The 9,984-nt window shown below is 45.2% G+C and overlaps 2 pseudogenes; both read right to left on the reverse strand.

Annotated features, from left to right (window-relative positions):
* Window positions 1–1,751: 1,751 nt before the first annotated feature.
* On the reverse strand, window positions 1,752–3,375 carry LOC147679960 (18S ribosomal RNA; annotated as a pseudogene).
* Window positions 3,376–4,209: 834 nt separating this feature from the next.
* On the reverse strand, window positions 4,210–5,893 carry LOC147679961 (18S ribosomal RNA; annotated as a pseudogene).
* Window positions 5,894–9,984: the final 4,091 nt, after the last annotated feature.

Below are 9,984 nucleotides of genomic sequence, written 5' to 3' on the forward strand. Positions count from 1 at the left end.
TCTGCAGGTTCCCCTACGTAAACCTTGTTAAAACTTTTACTTCCTCTAGACAGTCAAGTTTGATCATCTTCTCGGTGCTCCACCAGGGCCATTGCAGACCCAAGTGGTGCTGACCTGAGAAACTAACTAAATCATCTGATCTGTATTAGCAATGGGCGGAATGTCTGACAAAATATTGATTACAAAAATATCTACCTACAAAAATATCGCAACAAAAATGTTGAATACACAAATATGGCCATGCTATCTCTTACAAGGTAAGTACAAAAATATCGAGAAAAAAAATCGATGTCAAAAATATCGTAATTAAAACATATTATTTTTTTTAAATTAAAAAACATTTAATGTGAATAAAATACTCATAAATGTAATAAACATAGTTAAAAATATGTTATAATATTTAAAATTAATAAATAATATGCATAATGTAATTAAAAATTAATTAATAATATACATATAATACACAATATATACTTCCTTAATAATACATTTTACAAATTATGTTTATACCGTATAAATAAATAAAAAATATTACAAATTACAAATACATTGATACACATAATATAATAATATAATTAAAAATTAATAAAAATGTAAAACAAATTAAAAAAAACAAAGTAAATGTTGGATAGCGTAGGAGTAAAAATTACTATTTCCACTCCAGAGATTGCAACAGTAGGGAAAGTGTTGGATAGCGTAGGGATAACAAATACTATTCCAACTCCAGAGAGTGCAACAGTAGGGATAGTGTTGGATAGCGGAGGGGTAAAAATTACTATTCCAACTCCAGAGACTGCAACAGTAGGGAAAGTATTGGATAGCGTAGGGGTAAAAATTACTGTACCAACTCCAGAGAGTGCAACAGTAGGGAAAGTGTTGGATAGCGTAAGGGTAAAAATACTAGTCCAACTCCAGAGACTGCAACGGTAGGGAAAGTATTGGATAGCGAAGGGCTAAAAAATTCCTGTACCAACTCCAGAGAGTGCAACAGTAGGGACAAAGTTGGATAGCGATGGGGTAAAAATTATTATTCCCACTCTAGAGAGTGCAACAGTAGGGAAAGTGTTGGATAGCGTAGGGGTAAAAATTACTATTCCCACTACATGGATTGCAACAGTAGGGAAAGTATTGGATAGCATAGGGGTACAAATTACTGTTCCAACTCCAGAGAGTGCAACAGTAGGGAAAAAGTTGGATAGCGTAGGGGTAGAAATTACTATTCCCACTCCAGAGAGTGCAACAGTTGGGAAAGTGTTGGATAGCGTAGGGGTAAAAACTACTATTCCGACTCCAGAGATTGCAACATTAGGGAAAGTTTTGGATAGCGTAGGGGTAAAAAATTACTATTCCCACTCCAAAGAGTGCAACAGTAGGGAAAGTGTTGGATAGCGTAGGGAAAGAAATTACTATTCCCACTCCAGAGAGTGGCTAGTAGGGAAAGTGTTGGATAGCGTAGGGGTAAAAATTACTATTCCCACTTCAGCGACTGCAACAGTAGGGAAAGTGTTGGATAGCGTAGGGTTAAACATTACTATTCCAACTCCAGAGAGTGCAACAGTAGGGAAAGTGTTGGATAGCTTAGGGATAAAGTTTACTATTTCAACTCCAGAGAGTGCAACAGTAGGGAAAGTGTTGGATAGCGTAGAAGTTAAAAATAGCATATTTATAAATAAATATTATGTCCCTTTGATATTTAAATATCAACATTATTTTATGTCGATATTAAAAAATCTATATTTTGTCTGCCTACCCAATGGGCGGTAGGTACAAAGGGGAGGGACTTAATTAATGCAAGCTGATGGCCAGCACTTACTAGGAGTTCCTCATTCATGGGAAATAATTGCAATACCCAATCCCCATAATGAACGGTGTTCAGTGGGTTACCCAGACTTGTTGCCTAAGGGTAGACAAACACAAATTCATTCAGTGTAGTGCACATGTGAAGCACTTGACATCTAAGGGAATCATAGATCTGTTATTGCTCAATCTTGTGTGGATCAATGCCACTTGTACCTCTAAGAAGTTGGATTCCGACCGCTGGGAGTCACAGAAATAGTTAGTATGGAGGAGTATAGTTCGTTATCAGAATTAACCATACCAATTGCTCCACCAACTAAGAACTGCCATGCACCACCACCACACAGAATCGAGAAAGAACTATCAATCTATCAATCCTTTCTCTTTCTGAGCCGGGGGAGGTTTCTCGTGTATAGTCAAATTAAGACGTAGGCGCCACTCCTAGTGATGACCTTTCATCATTTCCTTTAAGTTTCAGCTTTGCAGCCAAACTCCTCCTGGAAGTCAAAGACTTTGGTTTCCTGTAAGCTGCTCAGCTGGTCATGGGAATAATGCAGCCGGATCGCTACAACAATATCTGTTCATCTTCAGACCTCCGACTTTCACTCTTGAATAATGAAAACATTCTTGGCAAATGCTTTCACTTTGGTTCGTCTTCCGCTGGTCCAAGAATTTCATCCTTAGCAGCACAATATGAATGCCCCAGGCGATCCATCCTAATCATGGCTCCAGTTTCAAAAATCAACAAAATACAACTGGGGTCATATTCCAATATTTCTAGCTGAAGTATTCAGGCGATCGAACTGCTTTGAACACTTTAAGTTTTTCAAAGTAAATGCTTCAGACACCCAGGACAGTCAGTCAAGAGCATCAAGGGGGCGCCATGAGGCTGGGGAGGGAAGGTGGTAGCTCACCTCGCAGTCGACCATCAGCTCGATCCCAAGATCCAACTAGGATTTTTTTAGCTGCAGCAACTTTAATATATGCTATTGGAGATGAAATTACTGCAGCGGCTGGCACCAGAGTTGCCCTCAAATGGATCCTCATTAAGGTATTTAGAGTGTACCCATTACAATTACAGGCCCTCGAAAGAAGTCCTGTTTTGTTAATTCTTGTTACTGCCTCCCTGAGTTGGGAAAGGGTAATTTGTGCGCCTCCTGCCTTCCTTGGATGTGGTAGCCGTTTCTCAGGTTCTCTCTCTGAAATCGAACCCTGATTCCCCATTACATGTGGTCCCCATGGTAGGCAGAGAAAGTACCATCACAAGTTGATAGGGCAGACATCTGAATGTATTATCGCCATCACAGGGACATGCAAAGTTATCTAGTATCACCAAAGCAGCTGGGCGAGCTTGGATTGGTCTTGGGCTGAGAAAGGCACACATCCCAGGAAGTCAGTGCTCATCTGCATGTATTAGCTCTAGAATTATCACAATTATCCAAGTAACAGATGGAGCGATCAAAGAATAGAATAGAATAGAATAGAAGTGGCATTTATAGAGCGCAAGGCTACCCATAGGCATCTCAGCACTAGAAAATGAAAGATGCTTCTGAAACCTATGTGGGAAAGAGCCAGGTCTTCAACAGTCTGCAAAAGATCAGATGGTTGGTTTCCTTCCGCAGCTGAAGGGGAAGGGCGTGCCAGAGCTTGGCGGCATTATAAGAGAAGAGCCGGCCTCCGCTTCTAGCTCTTTTGATCCTTGGTACAAAGGCCAGGTGCAGTTCATCCGAACGTAAAGGCCTGTTGGCTTGGTAAGGTTTGACCAAAGTGGAGAGGATCTTGGGTCCGTTCCCTCCAAGCAGTTTGTGAGTAATAGAGAGTGCTTTAAAATGGACTCTCTCTCGAATGGGTAGCCAGTGTAAAGCTTTCAGGGCAGGTTTTGCTGACTGTCGATAGGGAGTTCCCATGAGGGTTCTGGATACACAGTTCTGAATTATTTGAAGTTTAACAAGTACCACCTCTCGTGCGCCCAGGTAAAGTACATTACTGAAGTCCAGGCGTTATAAAATGAACGCCTGAACTGCAAGTTACTTGGCCTGAAAGGGGAGAAGGTTAAGTACTTTACGTAGCATTCTAAGCATGCTAAAGCAAGTGGCGACTCCCTTTCTGGTTTGGACTTTAAGAGTGAGGTCTGAGTCCAGCCAGAACCCCAGACTCTATATAGTTGATTTAATTTAGTATATTTATATTATTCTGACCCTATTCCCCCATAAACCCACAACCCGCTACGGTACTAAAATACAAAATTTACTTAAATTACATAAATTAAAAATAAAATGCATATTAAATACATAATAATATACATAAAAATTCAAATAAAAATCAATATTAGTAACATCGATATTACTAACATCGATATTAACAAAATCGATATTACTTACCTTCGAAATTCTGTCCCATCGATATTAAAAATATTGATATAATTTACCTTCTATATTATGTCCCTTCGATATTTAAACATCAACATTATTTTATGTCGATATTAAAAAATCTATATTTTGTCTGCCTACCCAATGGGCGGTATGTACAAAGGGGAGGGACTTAATAAATGCAAGCTGATGGCCAGCACTTACTGGGAGTTCCTCATTCATGGGAAATAATTGCAATACCCAATCCCCATAATGAACGGGGTTCAGTGGGTTACCCAGACTTGTTGCCTAAGGGTAGACAAACACAAATTCATTCTGTGTAGTGCACATGTGAAGCACTTGACATCTAGGGGAATCATAGACCTGTTATTGCTCGATCTTGTGTGGATCAATGCCGTTTGTACCTCTAAGAAGTTGGATGCCGACCACTGGGAGTCACAGAAATAGTTAGTATGGAGGAGTATAGTTCGTTATCAGAATTAACCATACCAATTGCTCCACCAACTAAGAACTGCCATGCACCACCACCACACAGAATCGAGAAAGAACTATCAATCTATCAATCCTTTCTCTTTCCGAGCCAGGGGAGGTTTCTCGTTTTGAGTCAAATTAAGACGTAGGCTCCACTCCTAGTGATGACCTTTCATCATTTCCTTTAAGTTTCAGCTTTGCAGCCAAACTCCTCCTGGAAGTCAAAGACTTTGGTTTCCTGGAAGCTGCTCAGCAGGTCATGGGAATAACGCAGCCGGATCGCTACAACAATATCTGTTCATCTTCAGACCTCCGACTTTCGCTCTTGATTAATGAAAACATTCTTGCAAAATGCTTTCACTTTGGTTCGTCTTGCGCTGGTCCAAGAATTTCATCCTTAGCAGCACAATACGAATGCCCCAGGTGATCCATCCTAATCATGGCTCCAGTTCCGAAAATCAACAAAATAAAACTGGGGTCATATTCCAATATTTCTAGCTGAAGTATTCAGGCGATCGAACTGCTTTGAACACTTTAAGTTTTTCAAAGTAAATGCTTCAGACACCCAGGACAGTCAGTCAAGAGCATCGAGGGGGCGCCATGAGGCTGGGGAGGGAAGGTGGTAGCTCACCTCGCAGTCGACCATCAGCTCGATCCCAAGATCCAACTAGGAGATTTTTATCTCCAGCAACTTTAATATATGCTATTGGAGATGAAATTACTGCAGCCACTGGCACCAGAGTTGCCCTCCAATGGATCCTCATTAAGGTATTTAAAGTGTACCCATTACAATTACAGGCCCTCGAAAGAAGTCCTGTTTTGGTAATTCTTGTTACTGCCTCCCTGAGTTGGGAAAGGGTAATTTGTGCGCCTACTGCCTTCCTCGGATGTGGTAGCCGTTTCTCAGGTTCTCTCTCTGAAATCGAACCCTGATTCCCCATTACATGTGGTCCCCATGGTAGGCAGAGAAAGTACCATCACAAGTTGATAGGGCATGTAGGGAATGTATTATCGCCATCACAGGGACATGCAAAGTTATCTAGTATCACCAAAGCAACTGGGCAAGCTTGGATTGGTCTTGGGCTGAGAAAGGCACGCATCCCGGGAAGTCAGTGCTCATCTGCATGTATTAGCTCTAGAATTATCACAATTATCCAAGTAACAGATGGAGCGATCAAAGAATAGAATAGAATAGAATAGAAGTGGCATTTATAGAGCGCATGGCTACCCATAGGCATCCCAGCGCTAGAAAGTGAAAGATGCTTCTGAAACCTATGTGGGAAAGAGCCAGGTCTTCAACAGTCTGCGAAAGATCAGATGGTTGGTTTCCTTCCGCAGCTGAAGGGGAAGGGCGTTCCAGAGCTTGGCGGCATTATAAGAGAAGAGCCGGCCTCCGCTTTTAGCTCTTTTGATCCTTGGTACAAAGACCAGGTGCAGTTCATCCGAACGTAAAGGCCTGTTGGCTTGGTAAGGTTTGACCAAAGGGGAGAGGATCTTGGGTTCGTTCCCTCCAAGCAGTTTGTGAGTAATAGAGAGTGTTTTAAAATGGACTCTCTCTCGAATGGGCAGCCAGTGTAAAGCTTTCAGGGCAGGTTTTGCTGACTGTCGATAGGGAGTTCCCATGAGGGTTCTGGATACACAGTTCTGAATTATTTGAAGTTTAACAAGTACCGCCTCTGGGGCGCCCAGGTAAAGTACATTACTGAAGTCCAGGCGTGATAAAATGAACGCCTGGACTGCAAGTTACTTGGCCTGAATGGGGAGAAGGTGGAGTACTTTACGTAGCATTCTAAGCATGCTAAAACAAGTGGCGACTACCTTTCTGGTTTGGACTTTAAGAGTGAGGTCTGAGTCCAGCCCGAACCCCAGACTCTATATCTTTGATTTGGGAATGGGTGCGGGTCTTATTACATTCGGCCACATCTCGGCTGATGTGAATAGTGAGGGGTTGCCAAGGAGCATGAGCTCTATCTTTTTTCCGTTCATCTTTAAATAGGAACAATTGATCCATCTAGCCACTTCTTCAAGACAAGTACAGAGACAGGATGTAGATGGGTCAGGATGGTTAAGTGAAACCACTAGTTGAGTATCATCAGCATAGGTTACGATGTTCACTCCATTGGGCTGAATGATCTCTGCCAGTGGAGTCATATAGGCATTGAAAAGGGTTGGGCTCAAAGAAGAGCCCTGCGGAACTCCACAAAAAAGAGGCCAAGGCTTGGAAATGGTTTCACCCTCAAATACCTGGAAGGATCGCCGTTCCAGGAATGACCTTAGCCAGGTTAAAGCTGTTCCAGACACACCCAGATTCCTGAGACAGTCAATCAAGATACGGTGATTCACTGTATCGAAGGCCACGCTCAGGTCCAATAGGATCACGGCCGATGATCCTCATGAGTCGAGAATTTTTCTAGATTCTTCCAAGCAGCTAAGAGGGCTGTCTCCGTGCCATGACCTGGACGGAATCCTGTTTGAGTAGGGTGGAAAAGATGGTTGGATTCTAGATAAGCAGAAAGAGTAATATTTACATATTTCTCCAAGATTTTACTAATTCCCGGGAGGAGGGAGATTGGGCAATAGTTGGCTAAACAGTCGGGGTCCAAGCTGGGTTTCTTCAAAAGAGCTAGGACCATAGCTTTTTTCCAGGAAGGGGGAACTAATCCAAATAGGATAGAAGAATTAACCAAGTCTAGAATGACTGGGCCAACTGTCTCTGTTACTTGTTTAAGAATCCTAAGTGGGGTTGGGTCATTAGGTGAGCCGCTTTTTACTCGGCAGGCAGTCGCTAACAGACAGTTATAGTCCATTACAGGGAAGGCTGTTAAGCCCATTTCCTTATCTTCTGTATCAGGCTTGTCATAGTAGAGAACGTTGGGGTCTTCAGTGGAGGAGAAGGATCCATAAATATTCTTAATTTTGTTATGGAAAAATTCCGTCATTTCATTACAGCGTAAATCTGAACTATCAGGCGTGTCAGGAAAAGAGGGTGCATTCATTAATTTCTTGACAATTTGAAAGGTTTCACGAGTGGAGTTAGCAGAGGAAGTTATAATCTTCTCATAATAGAGAACTTGGGTGTTTCTAATTTCAGTTTTGTAAATTTTGATGGCATTCTTACATTCCTGCTTTTTGTCTGGGGAGAAATTCCTTCTCCAGCCTCTCTCTGTCTTTTTACAAATTTGTTTGAGTTCTCGTAGCTTTGGGGTGTAACAAGCTGCTTTATTCGGTCCTTTATGCAACTTGGTTATTGTTTTAGGGAGAAGTGAATCTAATGAAGAATTAATCCAGGAACCATAACTAATTTAATGAGCCTTTCTCAGTTTCACTGTACTAGCCGTTTGTACTTACACACGCATGGCTTGATGTTTGAGACAAGTATTTGCTACTGACAGGATCAACCAGGTAGTCATACCTGCTGTACAGTGGATGGGAGCACCATACCTGCCCCCAACGGACCTTCACACCCCTTGGGAGCCTGATAGGGAATCCCACCCAACTGAGTGGCTTGCTGGGGGGGGACAGGTGCGGTTGCACAGGCATTGGCATCCCTGGCCATCTCCAAGGAAGGGAGAGGGTGGCTGACGCACAACCTGTGTGAGACTCAGGAGTGCCAACCTGGGCATCAGGACACCCCATGGAACTGTTGTTCCAAGCTGCTACGGAAATGCACTTGGGGAAGGAAGCTGACAGTGTGGCACACGGGGTACTGGACCACCAGGCAGCATGTAGTTCCTAGCACCACCAACCTCTTCTACTCTATTCAGAATTCTGGGGGGGCACAAGCTACCAAGGCTGCTTGACCTTTGCTCTGCTGGGTAGGGCCTCCACAAAAGGCAGACCCCGAGTCAGACAGTCCATGGCAGGGTGGAAGCTCTTTTTTGGAAACAACAACTGAGACTGATGAAGCAGTCCATCTCTAAATGAACAAAGCATGCCCAATCAATTGGGGTATCAGCATTGGCTTGACCTACTCCACTGGCAAGCAGTCCTACACGGGGATGTCGACTTTGAGTTACTGCCTGCTCGACAAGCTCTGATGAACCCAGTCTCGGGTCCTTGGTGGGGTGGCAGGTTGGAGAATAGAGCCCCAGGGCCTGGTAGGGTTAGTCAAAGCTACTAGATATGGCCATGGAGGGATGGCCTCCCCGCACCAGCAGGACTCCATCTCCGATACTTTGTCGTACAGGGTGCCCCATGAAGCAGCCCAGAGCGTGGGCTCACACCCCTGAGGCTGCCGAGGGGGGACCCCGGTCATAGGTTCTGAACCTGGGATAGCAGGAGAAGCCTCCCGGGCCATATGGAACCCCATTCAGGGCCCTTGGCGGGCAGCAGGCTGGAGAACAGAGCCCAGTGCTGGTGGGGCCCAGTCGGAGCTCCTGGAGCTGGTTACGCAGGGGAGGCATACCTGGGCCCACGGGACTCCATCCTGGGATCTTTTTCACAGGGCAGGCCATAGGATGGAGCCCAGGTTGAAGGCTCACACACCAGGGGCCACCCGGACCCCAGTCATAGCTTCTGAGCCCAACCAAGCAGGGGAAGCGTTCATGGGCCCGATAGCCCACTCTTGGTGGCGTGGCAGGCTGGAGGACAGAGCTCAGGTTGGGAGTACCCTACCCAGGGCCTGGTGAGGCTTGGCCGGGCCTGGTTCTAGTCGCAACCCCTAGACCCAGCCACTCAGTGGAAGCCTCACCGTTCCTGCAAAATCCTTTCCCGGGCACTTTGCCACACAGCAGGTTCCGAGAACGGAGCCCAGCGCAGGGGTTACCAACCCAGGGCTTGACAGGGGCCCTGATCAAAACTTCTGTCCCCTACCATTCAGGAACAGTCTTCTCAGTCCCAGGTCCTTAGTGGTGCAGCAGACTGCAGGATGAACACCAGGGTGAGAGTGCTTGCCACTCTAGGGTCTGGGGCATGGTTGGAGCTCATGAATATGGCCAAGCAGGGGAGGCCTCTCTAGACTCACAGGACCCTATCCCAGGTACTTTGCCAGGCGGCAGATCCCAGGATGGGAGCTTCCACCCATGGGGCCACTAGGGGGGCCTGTTCACAGCTTCTGAACCCGGCCAAGCAGGAGAAATCTATCTAGGCCTGATGGACCCCATCCGGGTCTTTGGAAGGGGGCAGCCTGGAGAAAAGAGCCCAGGGCAAGAGCACCACCCAGGGCCCAACAGGGCCCAGTTGAAGCCCCTGGACCCAACTATACAGGGCCAGCCTCCACAATCCTGCGGAATCCCACCCCGGGCACTATTCCACATGCGGGCCCCAGGATGGGAGCACCCACCCCAGAGGCTGCTGGAGGGGCAGTAACATCTTCTGAACCGAGCCAAGCAGGGGAAGCATCCCGGCC

The sequence above is a fragment of the Lissotriton vulgaris genome, chromosome 11 (assembly GCF_964263255.1).
Source record: "Lissotriton vulgaris chromosome 11, aLisVul1.2, whole genome shotgun sequence".
Taxonomy (NCBI): Eukaryota; Metazoa; Chordata; class Amphibia; order Caudata; family Salamandridae; genus Lissotriton; species Lissotriton vulgaris.